The sequence below is a fragment of the Triticum dicoccoides genome, chromosome 7B, assembly GCF_002162155.2.
Source record: "Triticum dicoccoides isolate Atlit2015 ecotype Zavitan chromosome 7B, WEW_v2.0, whole genome shotgun sequence".
NCBI lineage: Eukaryota > Viridiplantae > Streptophyta > Magnoliopsida > Poales > Poaceae > Triticum > Triticum dicoccoides.
The window spans coordinates 114,250,312-114,276,785 of NC_041393.1; the positions used below are offsets into that span (position 1 = coordinate 114,250,312).

Consider the following 26,474-nt stretch of genomic DNA (forward strand, 5'->3'; position numbering starts at 1 on the left):
TTCATGCCAGCCTCATCGATCTAGACACCACGGTCCGGTCTTCCTCTCAGAGATCTCAGCTTTTGGCGCATGGTGTCACCGGATATCTGGATTGGAATTGATCCAGTCGGGCGCCCCCTCATCTTCGGCCAGAGAGGCTTCATGAGGGTGTGTGGCACAAAGCTTTGTCGTCTTGCTGGTGCCGTGGGACATGTCTAAGTTTAGATTTCCATGGTGTTGACAGTGGTGACGAAAGTCATGGTGGCTAATGATTGGAGGCTTATAATGGCGGCAAGGAGTTTTAGTTCCGTTGAAGAATGGCAGCACATGTTTTTTCCTGTGTGTCGGATGTTGAGGACTTGCAGTAGCGGACTTGACATGAGGAGGTGACAACATAGGTGGACAACATTTTTGGTGGTGCTTCTCGAGTACCAAGACGCGATTTCCAGGGTGAAAGCTCAAGGTATGTCCTTCATTGGTTGTACCTGGCAATGGTCTTGCGAAGACATTGTTTTTGGGATCTCAGACTCTCTCTAGGGTGAAAACTCAAGATCCTTGATCGGGCGACAACAACGGTTGTGCATTGTTCCCTTTTTGGAGGCGTCGCTTTTGAAGAACCTCTTCTGTAGTCCGGGTGTTGCATTTGGTGGTGGTTAGAGTATTGCTATTGCAAGTGTTTCATCACTACGACGGGGTCTTTCTTTTTATATTTCTCTCTTTTTTATATTTTTCTTGGTTGTGTGCATCCTTGATGTCTTTCGATATCTTGCTGGTGCAGAGGTTGGGTGTAATTGGTATCTTTGTGATATTAATATATCCCCTTTATCGAAAAATTTGATACTTGTTCAGTTGCTAAAATTAGTAACTCAAAACAGGAGTTGCAGAATAAATAGAGACTAGTTGAGGGTGAAGTGATGATGTGTGTTGGAAGTGGTTCCAAGATTGATATGATCATCATCGCACACTCCCTATACTTTTGAGATTAGTGTTGAACCTAAATAAATGTTATTTGGTGTTTGCGTTGAGCATGAACAAGATAGGATCGTGTTTATTGCAATACAGTTATTCACTTAACATAGAGAATAATTGTTATTCTGTTTACATGAATAAACCTTCTATGGTCATACACCCAATGTTAATGATTTATTGAATATCGATCGTAGTGATACACATATTCATAATATTGATGCCAAAAGATGCAAAGTTGATAATGATAGTGCAACATACTTGTAGCACTGCCATTTAGGTCATATTGGTGTAAAGCGCATGAAGAAACTCCATGCTGATGGGCTTTTGGAATCACTTGATTATGAATCATTTGATACTTGCGAACCATGCCTCATAGGCAAGATGACTAAAACTTTGTTCTCCGGAACAATTGAGAGAGCCAATGACTTATTGGAAATAATACATATCGATGTATGCGGTCCAATGAGTGTTGAGGCACGCGGCGGGTATCATTATCTTCTGACCTTCACAAATGATTTGAGCAAATATGTCTACTTAATGAAACACAAGTCTGAAACACTTGAAAAGTTCAAAGAATTTCAGAGTGAAGTGGAGAATCATCGTAATAAGAAAATAAAGTTTCTACGATCTGATCGCGGAGATGAATATTTGAGTTACGAGTTTGGTCTTCATTTAAATCAAGGTGGAATAGTTTCACAACTCACGCCACCTGGAACACCACAACATAATGGTGTGTCCGAACATCGTAACCATACTTTATTAGATATGGTGCGATCAATGATGTCTCTTACCGATATACCACTATCGTTTTGGGGTTATGCATTAGAGACAACCGCATTCACGTTAAATAGGGCACCATCTAAATCCGTTGAGATGACACTATATAAACTGTGGTTTGGCAATAAATCTAAGATGTTGTTTCTTAAAGTTTGGGGTTGTGATGCTTATGTGAAAAAACTTCAGCCTGATAAGCTCGAACCCAAATCGGAGAAGTGCGTCTTCATAGGATACCCTAAGGAAACAATTGGGTACACCTTCTACCACAAATCCAACGGCAAGTTCTTTGTTGCCAAGAATGGAACCTTTCTAGAGAAGGAGTTTCACTCGAAAGAAGTGAGTGGGAGGAAAGTAGAACTTGATGAGGTAATTGTACCTTCTCTCAATTTGGAAAGTAGCTCATCCAATAAATCCGTTACCGTGATGCCTACACCAACTAGAGAGGAAGCTAATGATAATGATCATGAAACTTCAGATCAAGTTACTACTGAACCTCATACATCAACCAGAGCATGATCCACACCAGAGTGGTACGGTAATCCTATTCTGGAGGTCATGTTACTTGACCATGACGAACCTACGAACTATGAAGAAGCTATGATGAGCCTAGATTCCAACAGATGGCTTGAGGCCATGAAATGTGAGATAGGATCCATATATGAGAACAAAGTGTGTACTTTGGTGGACTGTCCGATGATCGGCAAGCCATTGAGAATAAATGGATCTTCAAGAAGAAGACTGACGCTGATAGTAATGTCACTATCTATAAAGCTCGACTTGTCGCAAAAGTTTTTCGACAAAGTTCAAGGAATTGACAACAATGAGACTTTCTCACCCGTAGCGATGCTTAAGTCTGTTCGAATCATGGTAGAAATTGCCACATTTTATGATTATGAAATCTGGCAAACGGATGTCAAAACTACATTCCTTAATAGATATTAAAGAAGAGTTGTATATGACGTAACTAGAAGGTTTTGTCAATCCTAAAGGTGCTAACAAAGTGTGCGAGCTCCAGCGATCCATTTATGGACGGTTGCAAGCATCTCGGAGTTGGAATATATGCTTTGATAAGGTGATCAAAGCATATGGTTTTATACAGACTTATGGTGAAGGCTGTATTTACAAGAAAGTGAGTGGGAGCTCTGTAGCATTTCTGATATTATATGTGGATGACATATTATTGATTGGAAATGATATAGAATTTCTGGATAGAATAAAAGGATACTTGAATATAAAAAATTCAACAAAAGACCTCGGTGAAGCTGCTTACATATTGGGCATCAAGATCTATAGAGATAGATCAAGACGCTTGATAAGACTTTCAATGAGTACATACCTTGACAAGATTTTGAAGGAGTTCAAAATGGATCAGTTAAAGAAGGAGTTCTTGCCTGTATTGTAAGGTGTGAAGTTGAGTAAAAGACTCAAAACCCGACCACAACAGAAAATAGAAAGAGAATGAAAGTCATTCCCTATGCCTCAACCATAGGTTCTATAAAGTATGTTATGCTGTGTACCAGACCTATTGTGTACCTTATCATAAGTTTGGCAAGGGGGTACGATAGTGATCCAGGAGTGGATCATTGGTCAGCAGTCAAAGTTATCCTTAGTTACCTAAGAGGACTAAGGAAATGTTTCTCGGTTATGGAGGTGATAAAGAGTTCGTCGTAAAGAGTTACGTCGATGAAGGCTTTGGCACTGGTCTAGATGACTCTAAGTCTCAATCTAGATACATATTGAACGTGGGAGCAATTAGCTAGAGTAGCTCCATGTAGAGCATTGTAGACATAGAAATTTGCAAAATACATACGGAGCTGAATGTGGCAGACCCGTTGACTAAAATTCTCTCACAAGCAAAACATGATCACACCTTAGTACTCTTTGGGTGTTAATCACATAGAGATTTGAACTAGATTATTGACTATAGTAAACCCTTTGGGTGTTGGTCACATGGCGATGTGAACTATGGGTGTTAATCACATGGCGATGTGAACTATTAGAGTTAGATAACATGGCGATGTGAACTAGATTATTGACTCTAGTGCAAGTGGGAGACTGAAGGAAATATGCCCTAGAGGCAATAACAAAGTTGTTATTTTATATTTCCTTATTTCATGATAAATGTTTATTATTCATGCTAGAATTGTATTAACCGGAAACTTGATACATGAGTGGATACATAGACAGAAGTCCGTGTCCCTAGTAAGCCTCTACTAGACTAGCTCCTTAATCAAAGATGGTTAAGTTTACTAACCATAGACATGTGTTGTCATTTGATGAACGGAATCACATCATTAGAGAACGATGTGATGGACAAGACCCATCCGTTAGCTTAGCATAATGATCATTCAGTTTTATTGCTATTGCTTTGTTCATGTCAAATACATATTCCGCCGACTATGAGATTATGCAACTCCCGGATACCGAAGGAATGCCTTATGTGCTACCAAATGTCACAACGTAACTGGGTGATTATAAAGATGCTCTACAGGTATTTCCGAAGTTGTTTGTTGGGTTGGCATAGATCAAGATTAGGATTTGTCACTCCGAGTATCGGAGAGGTATCTTTGGGCCCTCTCGGTAATGCACATCATAAGAAGCCTTGCAAGCAATGTGACTAATGATTTAGTTGCAGGATGATGCATTACGGAATGAGTGAAGAGACTTGCCGGTAACGAGATTGAACTAGGTATGAAGATACCGACGATCGAATCCCGGGCAAGTAACATACCGATGACAAAGGGAATAACGTATGTTGTCATAACGGTTCGATCGATAAAGATCTTTGTAGGATATGTGCGAGCCAATATGAGCATCCAGGTTCCGCTATTGGTTATTGACTGGAGAGGTGTCTCGGTCATGTCTACATAGTTCTCGAACCCGCAGGGTCGCACGCTTAACGTTCGTTGACGCTAGAGTACTATTGAGATATTTGATGAGTGGAAAACAAATGTTGTTTGGAGTCCCGGATGAGATGAAGGACGTCACGAGGAGTCCCGGAATGGTCGAGAGGTAAAGATTTATATATAGGAAGTCATATTTTGGGTTCCAAAAAAAGGTGCAGTTTTTTTGGTATTGTACCGGGAAGCTTCCAGAAGGTTCCGGAGGATTCCGGAGGGGTCTGGAAGTCCACAAGTGGGTTCACCATGACCCAAGGGCTAGAATGGGCTGCGGGGAGGCCCTGGCCTTATTGGGCTAGGCGCACCAAGTCCTCAAAAGCCCATGTGGCCAGGGAAGGCAAAAAAGGAAGGAGTCCTAGTAGGAATAGGATTGGACTTGGAGTCCAAGTCCTCTCCCCCTTAGCTGCGCCCTAGGGCTTGGAGGGGCTGTTTGCCACTCCACTCCACCTATATATAGAGGGGAGGGGGCGCCCCAAGAGGACACACCAAGCCCTTGGCACCCCTATCTCTCCCGTTACTCCGTAGTTCCACTGCCTCGTCCTGGCGACGCTTAGTGAAGCGCTGTTAGTGCTCCACCACCACCATCACCACCATGCCATCGTGTTGGTTGTGATACCATCTACTTCTCCTCTCCCGCTTTCTAGATCGAGAAGGAGGAGACGTCATCGAGCCGCATGTGTTCTAAACTCGGAGGTGCCGTCCGTTCGGCACTACACTGGTACGCGTCGATGCTATACAAAAGGTTTTAAACCCCTTTCCGCGATGGCATTTGGAACCATTGCCAAGTGAGTGTGGGCAATAGGGGTCCTTCCCACACGATCCACAAACCGTCGGGGATATGGAGCCATGATCCAGAGGCCTTGCAAAACGCAATTGTGTGCGATGCAGCACACACTAAATTCTTTCGCATGTGTAGGGTCGGTGATTAAACGTTTCTAATGACGTATTGAAACCAAACGGTGTGTCGTAATGAACCATTTGGGAAACAGTACGCAGGGCACACAGGCCAACATATGAACTGTGTGCGATATGTGCCCTATCACACACGAGTTTTCTGCGGAACCCGTCTGCCATGCAAGGCTCCATCGCACATGTTCTCCCAACATTTACCATCTGCGATAAGGGTCAATCATAAACGGTTCAGGAGCCCCTTCGCACACATACAAGTGTTGCAGACTGTTTGTGATTTGTTGTGTATCATCGACGGTTACGGCTAGAGTGACGTGTGCTTTTCGTTTGGGATCCCACGCGTTTCCTAAAAAAATTACGACTGGGATTGTATTTTGCATTGGGCATGGTTTACTCTGAGTTCCCGTGTGCGATAACTTGATATCACAAACGGTTCCGGAAATCCTACGCACACGTAGTAGTGCTGCAAATCGTTTGCGATCTGCTGTGTATCACCGATGGTTCCGCTACGATTGACGTATGCTTTCTGATGTGGATCGCACACTCATTTAGTTGAACCGTGTGTGGAGCAATTGCCAGGTTAAGACAAAAATATCCCATTTTGAATCGTCATGCAAAAAGCAAATTTGCCATAATATTCAATTGAACAAATAAACAAAAATATCCCATTTTGAATCGGCAGCATAAAGCAAATTGGCCACAATATTCAATTGAACAAATAAACAAGAATATCCCATTTTGAATCGGCATGCAAAAAACAAATTTGCCACAATATTCAATTGAACAAATAGTGTCCACAGGAAGAACATTCATCAGATTTTGCAACAATTGCAATTGAACATATGGTAGCTAAATTCCAATTATTTGTCCACACATATATGCATTACATAATTAATCATAGTGTACAAAATATGAAGACCTCATCAGAGGGAAAACAATGGATCCATGCATATATGTTTAGCGGCTGACTCTTACTCAATGTTTCAGGAGAAGGCATGCTGAAATCTTCATTATCACCAGTGGGATTGATGTAGTGATTCAGGAAGAAGTCACTTATAAATCTCTGAACCATCAGCAATTCACCAGCTGGGAGCGGTTCAGGGGTCCTCGGTTTTGAGATGAGCTGCAGTATTTCTAAGATCAGAATGTGCCATATGAGTGGAGTAGAAGATATTAATTAACGTAGACTTACTGGTACTAATTCGCAAGGATCATCACAACTATCAGCAGATTTGCAGATGGAGATCATGTGTCTGCAAACATAGTATCCACAAAGGTTGATCCATGCTTCTTGCTGAGGACACTGAAATTTTTTGTACAGAATTAGTCATGTATTTGTCCTATTAGGAACAACCTAATAGGTGTTAGATGTATTATTTTTCTTTGGACAAAATAGAAAGAGGTTTGGTTAGAAGCTTGAACATTTGACTAGCGTAAGAAAAGGTATTTGCACACTATTGGATAAATTTTCCGAAAATAATGGATTTCGGTGTGTTACCGGAGAAACTATCTCGTGCTGCAGAGGTAGTTCCCTCTTGAACAGGTTCCCTGGTTTAGTTCTCCACAATGCGAGCACATTGCTAATGAAGATGAATTTTGACAACATCAATTATTGAACCAGATATGAATGCAAATTAATTTCAACATCATAGAGTTCAATACCTATCCATGAATTGCTGAAGATGCGTCAGATCCTGAGCGTTTGTTGACTCGCTGAGAGAATCGATGTAGTAAATTGTTTTCTTGTTTGGAACAATGAATACCAATATCCAGTGACGGCTACATATTAAGAAAGCCATGAACATACGAATTATGTCGAAATCTGAAAGACAATCAGTGTATGCGTGGTTGTTTACTTGATTCAACTTTCATGATATGGCCAGAGAAATGATTCTGCATGGGACGTGTTTTCGAAGATACGGACGACCGTGTTAACGGCCCAGTCCCGTTCGTCCTTACCATGTAATGTTGTGCCATTTGCTAATGCAAGATCTATGAAATACACACTCTCCCTTTTTCTTCTCTGCGTGTTCAATCCCCTGAGAGGAATAAAATGTAGTTAGCTGTTTATCATTTACAACCTTGTATGGAGAAGTTGATCAGAGTTTGTTAAGTACGTATAAAATCAGGCATCTAACAAGAGTGGCATCAAGCTCATTGAAGTTGAAGAAGAGATGTAAGTCCTTGAAACTCACATCGAATGAACCAACATTGTGTCGGAAATGATCTCTGTTGAAGTGGACTAGCAAACCATGAAGACCTGTTGACATTTGGTCCATGCAATATTCATGTAACTTGCGGCGACTAGAGCTGCACTCATCAAAGTATTCACCGACAAGAAATGGCTGGCCATGGACGTAATTGCATACGTCTGCTTTACTTTTAGCAAGCATCAATTATACTTCTTCATCATCCATCTCGTCAGAAATAATATTACTCCTCGATTCGAACAACCTGCTGTTAATTTGGTTCCGGGCGAAACTCAGGAAAGGAGGATAAGCATAAAACTAACAACTTGGTATCAAGGTTTCTAAACATGTCATGCAATAATTTAGAAAATGTATGGCTAATTTGTTAAGTTTGTGTGACTCGGGCGCCCGTGATCTGTAAATCGGCAGTAACTTATTGGAACAAATACAACTTATATGTACTAGTTAGAAGGTAGATAATTAACATATATACACTCTCCGTTATTTTGTAGCCAATTTGGGAACATACGGAACGGAATAGGAAGAGGGATTGCGAGGAAATATGCCTCACCGCGATGGAGAGCAGTAACTAACAGGCTTCTTAATGCAAACCCGACCGGACCACAGGAGAGGCAAGGATTACAACATCAATATGCTCGAGGGTGGTTGGCGAGCAAACGAAGACAGCGAGGCGCGGGCAGCCACGTGTTGGGAACGACAGTGGAGGTAGGCTTGACGCCGAAGAGCGGGCACACGACCGGGGTGAGCATGCTGGCGCCGGAGAGGGTTCTGATGTGGATCTGGGGGAGGGGGAGCTGGCAATGGAGATTGGGTGGACTAGTTGAGTGAAAGCGGGCGGGCCATGGGGGGTGTTGGCAGCCTAGGTGAAAAGGATGGAAAATATCCCCGGTCGCCGCGCGGAAAGGCCTATGCAAACGGTTGCCTCTAAGCGCTCGTGTGCACAAAGAGAAAATTTCCGTTTGAAATGAAGATGTACTAATGTTGAAATGAAGACGTGAGTTCATCGTTTCGCCTCTAAGTTTTTCCCATGTTAAGCAATCACCATTATACACGGGTTTGATTTGCTGGCGCATTTCAGGTATCGTGTGCTATATGTAAGACATTTTTTGGCATTTACCGTGGATTTTGGCATATAAATCAATTCCTAGGCGGACTGCATTTCCTGTAGAAAGGGATGAGGATTGCCGTTTGATCTGGGAGCATCCAACGGTGCAGACGTACGATCCGTGGGGTTTGGGTTCTGGCCAATCAGAACGCACGACTCAGATCGCGTGCGCAGCAAGGGGGGGCATCGGCCATGGTTTGGTAGGCACACGGCTTTCATGAGTGAATCGTGTGCTATTTGAAAACATTTACATTAACTAACAGCATAACCGGGTGGTGAAGGAGTCATCGGAGGAGGAGGAACCGCATAAAAAAATCACAACCGAAACTGCATCTGCCATCGAAAGGGATGAGGATCGCCGTTCGATCTGGGAGCATCCAACGGTGCAGACGTACGATCCGTGAGGTTTGGATTCTAGCCAATCAGAACGCACGACTCGGATCGCGTGCGTGGCAGGGGGGGCATCAGCCACGGTTTAGTGGACACACGGCTTTCGTGAGTGAACCATGTGCTATTTGAAAACATTTACATTAACTAACAACATTTTTTTTGAATGAAAACATGAGTTCATTGTTTCGCCTCCAAATTTTCTTTCCCACGGTAAGAAATCATGATTGTACCCTATGTTTCGATTTTCTGGTACATTTTACCAGGCGACAGGCCTCGCTAGCAATCTCAAACTTTGAATATATGCAAAAAGAAAAGAGATCTCGTTTAATTTGTATATATACTATAGTATCATGCATATGATACTATATAGTGTATAATACTACGTACGTACCTTCTTATAGTGCATATATATAGTATCATAGAGCTAGTATATATATACCATAGATGACCATCTTTATGGCCATGTGCATGACACAAAGTAGTATAACATTTATATTATATATGTTACAATTTCTATGTTACTGCTTCTTTGCCACACATCATCATATTTGCTATTCTCAAGTGCATGATGCCGGCTATAATACCCCCACTATGGCCACCCCTAAGGTTGGCCGTAATGGGAGTATCAAGCGGCATCATATGCATGCTAGCTAGACTTTTTTGGATGATGTGACGCACAGTTAAATGAGGAAAGAGAGGGTGTGGGCCGGGTATCATATCATGATATACTGTATCACATATTAAATGTTGTACTATTTTGTCTCATGCATGGCAATTAATATATAAGGCAACCTAAGATACTAAGACTAGCCACAATGGGTAGGGTAACATGCCTATGTTACTACTGCACGCTACTACCTCTATAGCAGGGAGTAACATATGTGTTGTAACATGCGCAACACTTCATTTATTAAGCTATAGACTCACTTGCCTTGATATGTGTGATGTTACTCATACTATTAGACTAGCCACAATGGGAGTAACTTCAGCAGTAACATCAAGTCCAACTAAGAAAATATGCTTATGTGGCAATGAGTTAATGAGGAGAGGTAGTTTGAGTAACCTAGCTACTCCCTCCATCACGGTTTAGAAGGCGCACTTGGAAATTCTCCGGGACCTAGGTGGTTATCTATTGGCCGTGAGATGGGCTAAAAAATAGCATTCACACTACGCATGCATATAGGAATAGTATATCGGAGTACTACTTAGCTATTAGAAATAAATGCAATGCGCCCTAAACCTTGTCTATCGTGGAAATGCACGCAAATTTAACTGTGCCTTCTAAACTGTGACGGAGGGAGTAGTTATTGTAACATCACATGTCTCAATGCACTACGAGTCTATAACCTAATAAATAAAGCTTTGCATGACACCACACTTATGTACTACCCACTATGAAGGTAGTAACATAGGCTAGGGATATGTGTATGTTACTAGTGTATGTTAGTATGCACTTTGGCTAGTCTTAATTAGTAACTAGCTATGTTACCACATGCCTCTCTTTCTTCATTTATTGCTTGCCACATCATCTATTTTATCTAGATATGTGTGATGTTACTACCTATGTTACTCCCACTGTGGGTATAGTAGTCTAACTTATGATACTATGCGCGCATTATAGAGGTAGCTAGCTACTCCCTCCTTTCCAGTTTATAGGGCTTATCTCGTAATTTTAGTTTTTCCATTTTATAAGGCTCAATTTGGTTGTTCCCCATCACATGTTCAGATTCCAAGGTGCATTAAATCATTGCATGCAAGTATTAAGAGAAAATTGACCAATGCATGTACTTTATGCATGCATGTATTGCAATTAATACATTGGTAAACATAATTTTTTGAGGAAAACAAGAGCATTAATTGGGTGCTTTTGAAAACTACAAAAAGTATTCCACCACTCATCATCTACCTTGGTTGGTGAGATTTTTTAATTGAGCCCTATAAACCGTAAAGGAGGGAGTAGTACTCCCTCCATCTGGGTTTATTAGGCCTCTCAGCAACACAAGCATGCATGTCCCTTTTTATAAGGCCCCACTTTGGAAAGGTGCATGCATGCAACCATTTCAGTGGTTGCATTGAAAGCCATTGTTGTTGGTGCCATGGTTGGAAAATTAATACACTTCATGCATGCTTTTTCATTGGTTGCATGCATGTGAGAGAGTGCATCGGGAGTGGAATGGAATAATTAATGTGAGCAAATTACTATCTGTCTTGGTCTAAGAGAAGTTGTCTTTAGGCCTAATAAACCCGGACGGAGGGAGTATCGATCATATACTAGTATCATGCATGACACATAGTAGCATATATAGCATTTATTATGACACACGGTTTCATGATATGATACTTAACCCTCTCTTTCTTCATTTAATTCTATGATAGCTCATCAAAATTGCCTAGTTGGCATGATACTAGCTATGATATCCCATTACGACTAGCCTAGCAAAGAAGGTGTACAAATCATTTGTGCATCGCTTTGCGAGTTTTCATTTGTTTGTTCGAGAAGCGGGGAGAAGTTTCAAACATTTCGGCCGTGAGGTGCGGCCACCGACGTAGGCCCAGTTGATATTTTAATTACAGGAAATTCAGATGGAGTCCTGACATCTCATAAAATTCGATGTGTGCCTGTGGCGTGCTATCACGACCCCGTGGAAAAAATGGTAAAGTTTGGCACAAGTTTTGATGATCGTTCCTTCCAAACCAGAGCATCTCACATGAAGGATCATGGTTTCCCAAAGGAGACATGTCAATTCAAACTCCTGTGGTCGTTGACTTCATCGAATGCCTCATAAATATTTCCACGGTATGCAATCACCATTATACCCTGGTTTTTATTTTTTAATGCATTCTGGGTATCGTTAGCTATATTTAAGACATTTTTTGAGTTTAACGTGCATTTTGTGCATAAAAATAAAATTACAACTGGAATTGCATGTGCCGTCGAAAGAGATGAGGATCGCCGTTCGATATGGGAGCATCCAATGATGCAGACGTATGATCCATGGGGTTTGGATTCTGGCCAATCAGAACGCACGACTCAGATCGTGGGCGGGGTTTTGTCGGCACACAACTTTCATCAACGAACCATGTGCTATTCGCAATCCAGATTGCATACATATTTTGTTCACACATACTGTAGTGAGATCAATTGAGCGTGCTACCTCTATGATATAATAATAATAATAATAACAAAAAACGATTCATATTCATTGCCTGAGCTGACAGCATATCAAGGTCAAGATATTAACGGTTCTTACATCAACAGAAAACCGGGCATAACTCACAGATTCAGTACACGCGACAGTTCTAAATTGAACGAATTAAGTTGCAGGGTAGGCATAAAGACTACTCTTACTGCTTAATTCCCATGTACATGGGGGAACCGGGATCATTAAGTTGACCCCGAATGAACTTGGGTTTTTTGATGATTTTATGCTTCTCTGTTACAGGGTTGCGTGATCCCTTGGCTGGCAACTCATCAAATTCATCGTACTCGTCCTCATCGGCAACATCGTCGACACCCAGTACCCTCCTCTTCCCATGCATCACTACATGGTCGTTCTTATGCAGAGGGTCTTCCGCAAAGAAAATCTATGTAGCATCGCTGGCAAGAATGAACGATTCCGCATGATATGCCATCGTTGTCCTATTAACACAGGTCTTCCTGTAATCATCAACCTTTACTTGACCAAGAGGGATCCATGAGCACCTAAATAATGCCACCTTAACTTTCACATATTCAAGCTCCCAAATCTCTTTGATGGTTCCATAGTATACCCTTTTATCAGCTTCATCTATAGTCATGCATTCTATTCGAACAGAGCTGTTCTGATATGAGGTCTTCTCATCGTGTTCATCAATGTAGAACGTGTATCCATTTATGTCATATGCTTGGTACGTCAACACCATAGGTGATGGCTTTTGTGCCAACCACGTAGCAATGTCATCGATGGATCCTTGTGCCAAATGATTCTTCACCCATTCAGCGTAGTTCTTAGTGTGGTCCTTCATCTCCACATATGATGAAGGAACCAATGGTAAGAAGCTTTGGCATATCTCCGCCAAGTGTTCTTCAGCATAAGCGATGAGAACTGGGTTGTTAAGCAGTACCGTCAAATGGGCTTTCTCTGCCAATTCTTCGGGTGCAGCCATTTGCGTGCCAGCAAGGACCGGCTTACCTTTCAGCCTTCCCCCGTGGCGAGAGAGGGGCAAACCTATAGGTCGTTGTTTCATGTATTCGGTGCAAAACTCAACCACCTCCTCAGCGGTATAACCATGTAGGATGCTTGCCTCTGGACAGTTTCGGTTCCGACAAAAGCGCTTCAATATTCCCATGAACCGCTCAAAGGGATACATGTTGCGAAGAAACACACCACAATACTTTATATCGTTAACAAGGTGAACAGTGAGATGGACCATGACATCAAAGAATGATGGTGGGAAAAACATCTCTAGGTTGCACAATATTCTTGCAATATCATCTTGCATATGATTCAGCTCTTCAGGATCTACAACTTTCTGCCATAGTTGGTTGAAGAAATCACAGAGCTCAATGAGTGTGTTCCTTATATCTTTGTCCAACAGATTCCTGATGGCCACCGGGAGGATTTGTGTCAACATTACGTGGCAATCATGTGACTTCATGTGTCCCAACTTCATTTTAGCTGAGCTCACATCCACAAGACTTCTGATGTTTGCGGAGTAGGAAGAGGGTGTCTTAACTGACAACAAATAGGTGAAAAACTGTGTTGCTTCTTTTGTACTGAAATTGCAACTCTGGCAATCTTTGATGAATTTGTCATCATCTTCTTCTTCACTCTTGCCTTTTGATTGATCAGCAAGCATATCGAGCCGTGAACCCTCACCATCCTTTCTTTTACCTTTAATCTTGAGCAGAGTACCAAGGATGCTTTCACATATGATCTTCTCTACGTGCATGACATTGATGCAGTGACGTACACGTAGAATCTCCCAGTAAGGTAATTTCCAGAACACCAATTTCTTCTTAAACACTTGACCCTTGGGTGTTTGTTTCACCGTCTTAGCGTGATTCTTGCCAAGCACAACATTAATTTGTTTGGTCATGTTGGGGACCACCTCCCCATCATAGGGTCCTAGGCCCACTTCTACCTCTGCCGTACCATCAAATTCAGCTTTCATCTTTATGTATGGGTGATTTTTCCGTAAGAACCTACGATGACGCAAATACACGGTTTTGCGCAAGTAGGGACATCTTCTGCTAGCTGTCCTATCCATGCATGTGACACACCCTACATCTCCCTTTGTTTTCTGACCCGATGTGTTGCCTAATGATGGCATATCTTGAGTGGTGTGCACCAGCATCGCATGTAGATCGAAAATCTCCTTTTTGTAAGCATCATAACATTTTACAAGGGTGCATCTATCCACACTGTCAGCAGTTCTTCTACCAGTAGTTGAAAGTAAATGTCGATGTCATTTCCAGGTTGCTTCGGGCCTTGGATAATTATTGACATCATAATGTATTTTTTCTTCATACACAACCAAGGAACTAGGTTATATATGCACAGAAGCACCGGCCATGTGCTGTGATTGGTGCTCATATCGCCAAAAGGATTCATCCCGTCAGTACACTCCCCGAGCCTTATACTTCTAGGATCCTTGGCAAAGTCTTCAAACTTGTTGTCGATTAATTCCCATTGAGCCCCATCTTTTGGGTGCCTCATATACTTATCCGCAATTCGTTCATCATGATGCCACCGCAACCTCTTTGCCTCTCTAGGGTTTGCAAACAATCGCCTCAACCTTGGAATTAAAGGCAGGTACCAAGCAACCTTGAACGGGATTCCTGTCTTGATCTCGTTGTCCAATTTATACTTTTCATTTGCTCTCCTGCGCTTGTATGATGCATGCTTGCATTCGGGACATGCACGCAAATCTTTGTAATCACCACGGTACAATATACAATCATTCACACAAGCGTGTATCTTCTGTACTTCAAGTTCCAATGGGCAAACAATTTTCTTCCCTTTATTCATGCTTCCGGGGAGCACATTATCTTTCGGAAGAATTTCTTTGAAATTACCTAACATCTCTGTGAAGCCCTTGTTTGATAGACTGTTTGTTGCTTTAAATCTGAGAAGCGCCAGGGTGGCACTCAACCTGGAATATTTCTTTTTGCAACCTGGATACAATTCTTTCTTAGAGTCCGCATCAATGGTTGGTAGATCCTTGTACCCAATAATATCCTTTTCTGGGCCCTCGAAATCTGCAATCATAGCAGCAAAATCTGGCATATCAAGATCGTCGTCATCTGCGTCGACGTCTTGGTTTTCCAGTGGGCGTTTCGGCTTTCCGGTGTTCCATCGGTAGCTTGACGCCTCTGCCCCGATGTTAGATTCAACATCCAAGTGACACTGATCGGGGTTTGGCATCTCGTAGCCCTGGGTATCTTCATCCATGACCTCGTCTTCACCATTTCTGGTCCAACGTGTATATCCATCCATTAATCCCCGAGAGACTAAGTGACACTGGACATCTGTAACTACAAGTGACTCTGTATTGGCACAATCAGCACATGGACATAGGATGTAATCCGCATCACCAATTCTCTTCTTTGTACTTTCAGCCAAATTCAGGAACTCTGTCATGCCACTAATAAAATCTGCAGTATTCCGATCCTTCATCCATTCAGATTGTTCCATCTGCACCACATGAATGGTAATTAAAAACAAAACAACAACATTGATAGACGGATTAACTTCTGCCCAATGATGCGTGCATAAATCACAAGGCTTTATTTTCATAATTACTGAGGGCGCTCCATATTGTTATCCAGACGTGCAATGACAAAAATTCATGGTCAGTCAATTTACACGCAGAGTACTAGTACAACACTACCCATAGGAATTGGATACCTTAATTAAGCCACTCACGAAAAGAATACCTTAATTAAGTAGCCACTCGGCGACCTCGACCCAGCAGACAGAGAAGCGCGATGCGGCGGCACGCCGAGACAACAGGGTCGAGGAGCAAAGCTTAGTGCGGCTGTCGCCTGAAGTTCGACCTCCACTATCCTGCCATCGACCGCGATGGATGTGCTCGAATCACGCCGCCGCCGACCTCGACGACTGAGCTCCTCCTATCTCCCGCCGTAGACCGCGGATTGACCTCCTATGACGCCACCACCACCCACCAACCCAGGATTGACCTATTCTCTGGTAGCCCTTGCCTAGGCCGCCGCCGCCATCTCCAGATGCGTACCGGTTGTTTTTTTGACGGATATCCGCAGAGCGGCTGTTTACACGGTATCATTGTAACTCAATTATATGTACATGGTAGTACATCACATACGGTTATGAACGGCAACCGTGTCTCACCTACGTTGTCTTCTCACATGGTTTGGTGCGCAAATCATGTTTGACGTTGTAATACCTGACACAAACGACATGTATAAACAGTGTGCCGTATACTCCAACATATAGTGCCATAAGTAGTTCCCGACCATTAGCTTCTCCCTACAGTTTCCCCATTTCCCCCAAATCTATACATAGCCTCCAAATTCCCTCGCATGGAGCTGACATTGGGGGAATGCGGGCGAGTGGTGCTGATTGTTTCGCTGCGGCTGCTCCTGCTCCTACCGTCGCCACGACGGCGGTCGCCGCCAAGCACTTGCCTAAGGTCATCAGAAGGCAGGTGTACTACGGATCTGAATCGTCCTGTCAGGTTCCAATCTATCCTGATCTTTTTTAGCATGTCTAAAGTAGCTCCTTGCTGAATCCGTCCTGAATTGAATCCCCCCCCAGGAAAGTGATCTGCTGCCGGATCCGAAGCATGACTCCAGACTCCCGCAACATGAGTTCGACTTCGAGTTTTGCACCACCGAGAAGTACCAAAAGCTGAGTTGTGTGCACGGGCACACTCCCGCTCGACGTGTATGCACGGAGGGATTCGACATTGGCAGGCGGTTTCTCAATTTCCCCTTAGAGGTTAGTGCTAAGTTCATCATTTTACTTGAGTTAATGCCACTGCTCATCCTGAATACTATTTAACATTGGCAGGGATATGAGGCTTGTGCCTTTGTTAACTGGCTGGATGAAGAATGGCATGGCAGGGCTCAGAGTGTTATCACCAAGCTCGCAGAAGATAACGTTAAGATGAAGAAGAAACTGGCTGATCTGGAATGTACAATCAGTACGATGAAGCAAGAAAGAATCAATTACAGGCAACAGATTAAAGCAAGAGACAAGAAGGAACTAGCATGTGTAGTTGTGGTTGTCACATTAGCCATGTTCTATGCGCTGTTTTCAATGATGATTAGGGGTTTTGTTTGACAGTATTGCTAAAGCACATCTAGATGTGCTCTAAATAATGCACATCTAGGTACTCCTATGCCATTGATGTTACGCGAAGATTCGTGCAGATATTTTTCTTTGTCTTTTTTCTCTTCCTTTCTAGTTTGATTATTAATGGCTTTATCAATAAGAAGAGCTCAATGTATTGCTTGCCAACTGTCCTACTCAATTCGTACCGTTACCGGTGCATAATCCCAAAACTCGTTCCTTGTTTTTGTCCTGAAAAAGGAAATCAACCAAATAGCCAATAGGAGTCATGCGCAACCCTGGGAATTTGGAGCGACTGGGTACAAATAATTGCGGTTAGATAATACGTCAACCCCCGCTTCAATTGGTAGTTCCTCTTCTCTGCATATATACCCTGCTTAAGTGTCCACCATCTTCATCGTCCCCGGCAGGCCGCGCTACACACTAACACACACTTTGCAGCCATGTCGAGCGACAACAAGGACGACAGTTCAGCCAGCAGTCTGGCGCCCGATGATAGGTCAACATCAGAATCATCCCGCTCATCTTCCATGAGTCCAGCGTCGAGCTCAGACCTCGATTATATCTGGTTCATGGAAGGGACACCACCTCCGAAGTCGTCAGACGACAACCAGACGGACGAGGAGCCGTCGGAGGACGAAGAAGATCGGGACAACGATGATGATGAAGAGGAATGGTTGAACAAGGAGAAGGACGACGACGACAGCAACGACGATGACGACAGCGACGGCGATGAAAAGCCAACGGTCAGCGGCAAGAAGCGTCCTCGCCAAGACGATGTCACGGGGCCATCCAACAACAACAAGAAGAAGAAGAAGAAGAAGAAGAAGAAGAAGAAGAAGAAGAAGAAGGACTAAATTAAGAAGACTGTATATATCTTTGTTTATCCTGTCAATCTCATCGCAGACGGTTAGTAATATGTATTCGACAAAGATCTTCTACATTATCGCCCACAGGTTGGTTTGTTAAACTGTGGGCCCTGACAAACACACAATTCACAATAAAAGACCGTATGGGCTGTCTATAATGATCACACACAATTTTGATTACCGACCTATTTTCTGGGTATCACACACATCTTGTTACGCTGAATCGTTTGTGTTCACCTCAATCATCGCAAACGGTTCATCGGAGCGAACTGTATGCCGTATATTGCACACACATTGATATGGCTGCCCGTTTCTGTTGTTCTTCCTCATCCCAAACAGTTCTGCTGAATCAACCGTATGCCCTGCATCGCACACGCAACTAAAATCTTACCCGTGTTTGATGCATCCGTCATCGCAAACGTTTTGGAGATTTTTGACGGTTCTCTGACACCATCGTTTGCGATTATTGCACCGCACACAGTTTCTCAAAGGGTCTCTGATCGTAGTGTCGCGTTAGCTGCATCCTACAGTAGTGCTAGATCGGTTGGATCGTGAAGAAAGTTTGACTACACCAACCGCGTTGTGAAACGCTTCTGCTTTCGGTCTACGAGGGTACGTAGACACACTCTCCCCTCTCATTGCTATGCATCTCCTAGATAGATCTTGCGTGAGTGTAGGAAATTTTTGAAATTGCATGCTACGTTTCCTAACACGTTCCCTAGTCCAATTCGGCCTCCTCCCTTGTGGGGGTCGCGCCAGCCCCTTGTGGGCTGGTTAGCCTCCCTCCAATGGCCCATATCTTTCCACGGGGGGTTCCAGTAACCCCTCCGGTACTCCGGTATGTACCCGATACATTCCGGAACGCTTCCAGTGTCCGAATACTACCTTTCAATATATCAATCTTTACCTCTCGACCATTTCAAGACTCCTTGTCATGTCGGTGATCTCATCTGGGACTCCGAACAACCTTCGGTCACCAAAACACATAACTCATATAATACATATAATCATCAAACGTTAAGCGTGCGGACCCTACGGGTTCGAGAACTATGTAGACATGACTGAGACACCTCTCCGGTCAATAACCAATAGTGGAACCTAGATGCTCATATTGGTTCCCACATATTCTACGAAGATCTTTATCGGTTGAACCGCTATGTCAACATACGTTATTTCCTTTGTCATCGGTATGTTACTTGCCCGAGATTCGATCGTCGGTATCTTCATACCTAGTTCATTCTCGTTACCGGCAAGTCTATTTACTCGTTCCGTAATGCATCATCCCGTAACTAACTCATTAGTGACATTGCTTGCAAGGCTTCATATGATGTGCATTACCGAGAGGGCCCAAAGATACCTCTCTGATACTCAGAGTGACAGATCCTAATCTCGATCTATGCCAACCCAACAAACACCTTCGGAGATACCTGTAGAGCATCTTTATAATCACCCAGTTATGATGTGACGTTTTATAGCACACAAGGCATTCCTCCGGTTTCCGGGAGTTGCATAATCTCATAGTCAGAGGAATATGTATTTGACATGAAGAAAGCAGTAGCAATAAAACTGAATGATCATTTTGCTAAGCTAACCGATGGGTCTTGTCCATCACATCATTCTCCTAATGACGTGATCCCGTTCATCAAATGACAACACATGTCCATGGCTAGGAAACTTAACCATCTTTGATCAACGAGCTAGTCAAATAGAGGCATACTAGGGACACGGTGTTTTGTCTATGTATTCACACATGTATCAAGTTTCCGGTTAATACAATTCTAGTATGAATAATAAACATTTATCATGAATAAGGAAATATAAAATAACAACTTTATTATTGCCTCTAGAGCATATTTCCTTCAACCTCGCCGACCCTGGCACCGGCGCAAACCCTCCAGATCGGGGGCCACCACCACGGGGTCCCGTTGAAGATCCTTGAGTGTTGCGGTGGGCCGATAGGTTGATGTTTACCTGGTCCGTCTCATCAAAGAGGAAGGTGAGGAAGCCAAAGACTAGGCTCGTTCCCAGCGAGAGGTCGCCGGAGGATGGAACAGATCCAATCCAAGATCGGTCTGCAGCCAGCGCTGCCAGATATGTCTGCAACGTATCTATAATTTTTTATTGTTCCATGCTATTATATTATCTGTGTTGGATGTTTTATATGCATTAATATGCTATTTTATATTATTTTTGGGACTAACTTATTAACCCAGAGCCCAGTGCCAGTTTTTGTTTTCCCTTGTTTTAGAGTTTTACAGAAAATGAATACCAAACGGAATAAAACTTTCGCGATGATTTTTCTTGGACCAGAAGACACCAGTAGGACTTGGAGAGGGGGCCAGGAGGTGCCCGAGGTGGCCACAAGCCTGCTAGGCGTGCCCCTTGGGAGTGTGCCCTAAGGGCTAGTGGGCCCCTCAGAGGTCTCCTAACCCTAATTCTTGGCCTATAAATTCCCAAATATTCCCAAACCATCAGAGGCATCCACCAAAATACTTTTTCGCCGCCGCAAGCCTCTGTTACCGTGAGATCCCATCTTGGGGCCTTTTCCGGCGATCTGCCAGAGGGGGATTCAATCACGGAGGGCCTCTACATCAACCTTTGTTGTTCTTCCGATGATGCATGAGTAGTTTACCATAGACCTGTGGGTCCATAGCTAGTAGCTAGATGGCTTCTTCTCTCTCTTTGATCTTCAATACAATATTCTCCTCGATGTTCTTGGAGATCTATTCGATATAATACTTTTCTGCGGTGTGTTTGTTGAGATCCGATGAATTGTGGATTTATGATCAGATTATCCATGAATATTATTTGAGTCTTCTCTGAACTCTTTTATGCATGATTAAGATATCTTTGTACTTCTCTTCAAACTATTGGTTTGGTTTGGCCAACTAGATTGGTTTTTCTTGCAATGGGAGAGGTGCTTAGTTTTGGGTTCAATCTTGCGGTGTCCTCACCCAGTGACATAGTAGGGGTACCGAGACACATATTGTATTGTTGCCATCGAGGATAAAAAATGGGTTACATCATATTGCTTGAGTTTATCCCTCTACATCATGTCATCTTACTTAAAGCTTTGCTCTGTTCTTATGAACTTAATACTCTAGATGCAGGCAGGAGTCGGGCGATGTGTGGAGTAATAGTAGTAGATGCAGGCGGGAGTCGGTCTACTTGTCACGGACGTGATGCCTATATTCATGATCATTGCCTTAGATATCATCATAACTTTGCGCTTTTCTATCAAGTGCTCAACAGTAATTTATTCACCCACCGTATGCTATCTTCAAGAGAGAAGCCTCTAGTGAAACCTATGGCCTCGGGGTCTATTTTCCATCATATATTTTCAGATCTATAAACCAAAAAACCCAAAAATATCTTGCTACAATTTATTTGTTTTTACTTTTTCTTACGTTTTAGTATTTTTTTTATATCTATCTCTATCAGATCTCATCCTTTGCAAGTGACCATGAAGGGATTGACAACCCCTTTATCGCGTTGGGTGGAAGTGTTTGATTGTTTGTGTATGTGCATAGATTGGAGACTTGCTTGTACCTCTTACTGAATTGATACCTTGGTTCTCAAACTGAGGGAAATACTTATCTCTATTTTGCTACATCACCCGTTCCTCTTCAAGCGAAAAACCAACGCAAACTCAAGAAGTAGCACTGCCCATGCCTGGCATGCCAACCGACGGTTCAAAATACCATCAGATCCCTCGGTAGGGGTCCAAGCATGGATGAAAGTTTTAGATCAGAGGTCACACAAAGGGTTTATCCAGGTTCGGGCTTTCGGAGAGTAATACCCTGCGTCCTGCTTATTTTCGTTATTCATGGTGGATGGATACCTCGTACGTACGAGGGGTTACAACGGTGTATGAGATCAATACCAAGAGTTTGTCTATATGAGAATAGATGATCTAGAGGGGCCCCCGACCTTCCTTTATATAGGCAGGGAGGTCTAGGGTTACATGGCGGTAGATGCGATCTGGGACACGGGCGCCCTATGTCTTGGAGGACACGAAGATCTCTGGCGCTCCCTGGGATTTCTCCCTTGTTCTGGGCCAAGCAGGCCCCTTGTAGACACCGATGCCAGACTCCTTGAGAGAGCCACCCCCGGTGCAGGGCACCGTCACTATACATGTATACATGGTTGAAATATTAGGGACTTATACTAGATTAGCATATGATGCCAAGGCTGTTTGCAAAGTTTGGATAAGTCGGAGGAATGAACCAAAACTACAAGGAGTTTTCAGCAGATAACACGAAGTGGAAAATAACGGAGGGATAAGGTTCCCTGCCGCTTCCTGTATGTGGAACTGTGGATAAATCGATCGATTCGTTCAGCCGCTCCCTTCTACATGATGATCCTCTAACATGAAAAAGAGAAGTCACATAAACTACAATTCCCTAACTTCCCTCCTTCACATCCATATGATTAAGGCTAAAATGACTTGAATTAATTTGCAAATTAGAAATCTATTGTATACATTTACAAAAATTACATACACACGAAATTATGATGCAATAAAATTAATTTTAAATTTATTTACATGAACAGTAATCACACACATAACCTGTTACAGTAGATAAATATATTATTCGCTACAGTATTATTGACTTTCCTTCTTAGTTTTGCACTAGATTGCACTATAGTTGAGGTGACTTCCCCATCCACTTCCCCTTCTACGCAGGGTACACCGCGTCACGCCGGAGGGCGTCGCCCTCGGCTGGCGGGCGCCGCGCCGGAGCGCCTAATTCGCTGCTCGTGGTCCATGCGCGTGGGTAGCCGTCGCGCCGGCCGTTGGCTTCCTCGTCCGCGCTGGGCTGGAGGGAGCCGACGCTGGGCAAGCACCTTGTTAATTGCGCCGATGGCTGCGGGTGAGCCGGGATGATTGGCTTCAGTACAGTCCGGCGACGACGGGTTAGGCTTCTTGGGCGATTCGTGTTCTCCATGGGGTCCGGGTTCAGTCTCTCTCGACTCTCGAGGGCACCGTCGATCGTCGACAGGCATCTCTGTTCTTCTTCTTCTCTTCTGTTGCAGCTTTTCGGTTCCTACTTGTAGTACACGATTGATTGCTTCTTTGTGTGAATCTGTGAGTGCACGTACATGAGAAAACAAATCCATTGTTAGATCACAAGGATACAAGATCAATTAGGTAATGATTAGCCAATCTCTATTATTTTTCCTTCTTAGTTGAGGTCTTCAACGGAGATCGGTAACATGTGTTTTTCCGCAATATTGGTTTTTCTTTTGATTTTACTCTCTCGGCAGAGCGTGTTCAAGACGTTCCATCCTTAATCGATGGAAGCTGACGCCCCTGTTCATCCTTCTTCTCTGGCCTTCTCCTGCGATCTTAGCCGAATCCAGTGGTTCGAGCGTGCTTTTAACGTGTTCAAGCGAGAGATTGAGAGAGAATCGAGAGAGATGTTCTGGATTTCATTGATGTGATGAGTGTATTTACATGGTGAAGAAACGCCTCTGAGGGGGGTGGATGTCGGTTACACGCAGAGGAGAGAAAGAAGCCTTGGGAAAGATATCTGGCATGCAGGCGACAAAGCGAAATCAGTTATCAGAGGAATCGGATTGTTGAACGACGCAAGGGTCAAGATGTGTTGGAGCGAATCCAAATATGTGCTGTACTAGTACGTATTGGAGTTGGCTTTGCATGGACAAGTTCGTCCCGGTTTAGGTTCTAACTAGCGATCAAGGTTGCCGGGTGAGTTAATTAGGAATAGGTGAGTTCGTATAGAAAGTTGACGCCTGAAGAGAGGGCCAGGATTATTGCCAAGTCAATGGCTGAAAAATCTGCCAGCAAGGTGGACGAAGCTGCTGACGAAGCTGTAGATGACAAGGAGACTGGACCGGCACAATGTGAGGAAGAATCGTTCGCTGCCGAGTTTCGCTCTTTCTGGAACAGATTCTACGCTCGCTGCTGCGGTGCTACCTTCGACCAAACCAGTAAGTCCCTTCCCCGCCCAACACTTCTCTTGATTCATTCCCTTCTATGAACAACTTGGTAGGAGGATCCATGCATGCACGCACGCGTCACAAATGTTCTGCCTGTCGCTGGTACCCATGCATACACCAGTGGATCTAAATAGATTTATCTTTATTTACATGCATGTGGTCAATTCATGCAGCATCTATCCGTATATGTTTCTTACATGTATCCATGCACACTTCCTTTGTGTGTTCTGCCATCACTCATACCAATTTGATATCAATTGCAACATACATCAATGGATCAGAATTTATCTCCTTTAGCTAACTAATTAATTAACTGCTTTATTTACATGTGATTAATCAATGCAGCATCTATCCCTGCCATGTGTCACACGAATCCTGCTTCTGAACGATCGGTCCAGGCCATGGACACTCTGCAGATTATGTCAGTCAAAGTTGCATCAATCAAAGGGGATTTGCGCTGGCCACTGGAAGTGTATGGTATCATAGCTGCACGTGATGTCGTGGATCAGAAGCGCAATATTATTTTCCACCGTCCAAGGACTAACTGCCAAACCATCACCCAGGATGTTCGTACTTAGCTCTTCTCTCTTGGTTTTGTTTTAACATCTTGGCATTATGTGCAACTTTTCTGCTAATTGTACGCATTTTTTTCTTGCATTTGCCATTGCTAGATTCGGTTATTGAAGCAATCATAAGCAACTATTTATGCATTTGTTGTGTCAGATTTAGTAATTCATACATCTTGCCATTTTGCTGTTAAAGTTAGCCATTTTGCTGTTAAAGTAGATTAAATTGAATATTCTACTCCAGAGTTGATTGTTATTATTTGATGAAATGAACATTGTCGTTTGGTTAATTTTTGTCCTGCTCTTGCAGGATTGCTACCTAGCACTGACATGTCCTACCCGTGCTATTGTCGTGGCATATGAGCCTTCATACATTGAGGTTTCGCTGAAAGTGAAGGGCACTACAGAACCTGAGGATAAAGATTTAAGTGCTCTTGTTGTGGTGTTTAGAGCTGGATACTGTCCTGAGAGCGTTTACCCTAGCAGGCTTAGCACGCTGGAATTTAAATTTGATCACATTCAAGAGTCGGTGGAGGCTACAGTCTTTATTAGAATCGTTGGCGGGTCGTGGCCAGACGGTTTTCGTGGTGTATTCCCGTAGTGATGACAACCTACAGGTCAAGTTACTTGAATTTGAAGATGGTGGTTTGCCTGTTCATGCTGATGGTGTGATCACGCTCTCACGACGTGTGGTCTCTGTTGAACTTGAGAGGAACCTGAAGGTTTCAGTAATGGCAATTCCAGTTAACAAGGGATATGTTGCTGAGACCAGCGAAGCAGTTTTAAAATCTCATAGAGTCGGTTTAAGCCCTCCAGGCATCAATCTCAGCGTTGGCTCCTGCAATATGGAAGTTCGTGTTGCTTGGTCCTGTTTCCGTCGTGTGTGTTGACATGAGACCATCTTTAAGTCATTTAATCTGTGTATTACTACAATGTTGTAATATAGGAGTATTGGTGTAGTGGTATTGTGGCATCTGTTCTAGGTGCTGTTTTAGTAGTGCATATGCTAGAAACCTGTTCCAAGTGGTGTTTTGTATTCCCTCCGTCCGGAAATACTTGTCATCAAAATAGATGAAAATGGATGTATCTACAACTACAATATATCTAGATACATCCATTTCAATGACAAGTATTTTCGGACGGAGGGAGTACTAGCCAATGATGGTACTGAAAAGATATGTCTTTTTTAATATTGTCGCAATTTATGTATGGACAAGCCTAATTACTGGTTGACATATTTATTTCTATCATTGTTTTTCACTTTCACCATCTGAAATATAAATCCAGCCAGCGGGTGCTAGAAAGTATGGACAGATCGGATGGAAGTAAATTGCATAAAACCACCACTTTGAAGGCAAGCTTTGCGAAAAACACTACAATACATTTTTTTTGTAGAAAATACCATGTCTTCGGTAATCTTTTTCAGAAAACACTGATCGGCGGATCGGGCTCAGATAAGTGAGTTTATGACAGAGGGGACCCGCCAGTCAGGCTGATGTGGCACCGCTTAACATCTCGCAT

At 43.2% G+C, this 26,474-nt stretch overlaps 1 pseudogene; it reads left to right on the forward strand.

The window, feature by feature from the left end:
• The first annotated feature begins 16,802 nt into the window (after positions 1 to 16,802).
• LOC119338707 lies at positions 16,803 to 26,048 on the forward strand (annotated as a pseudogene).
• Positions 26,049 to 26,474: the final 426 nt, after the last annotated feature.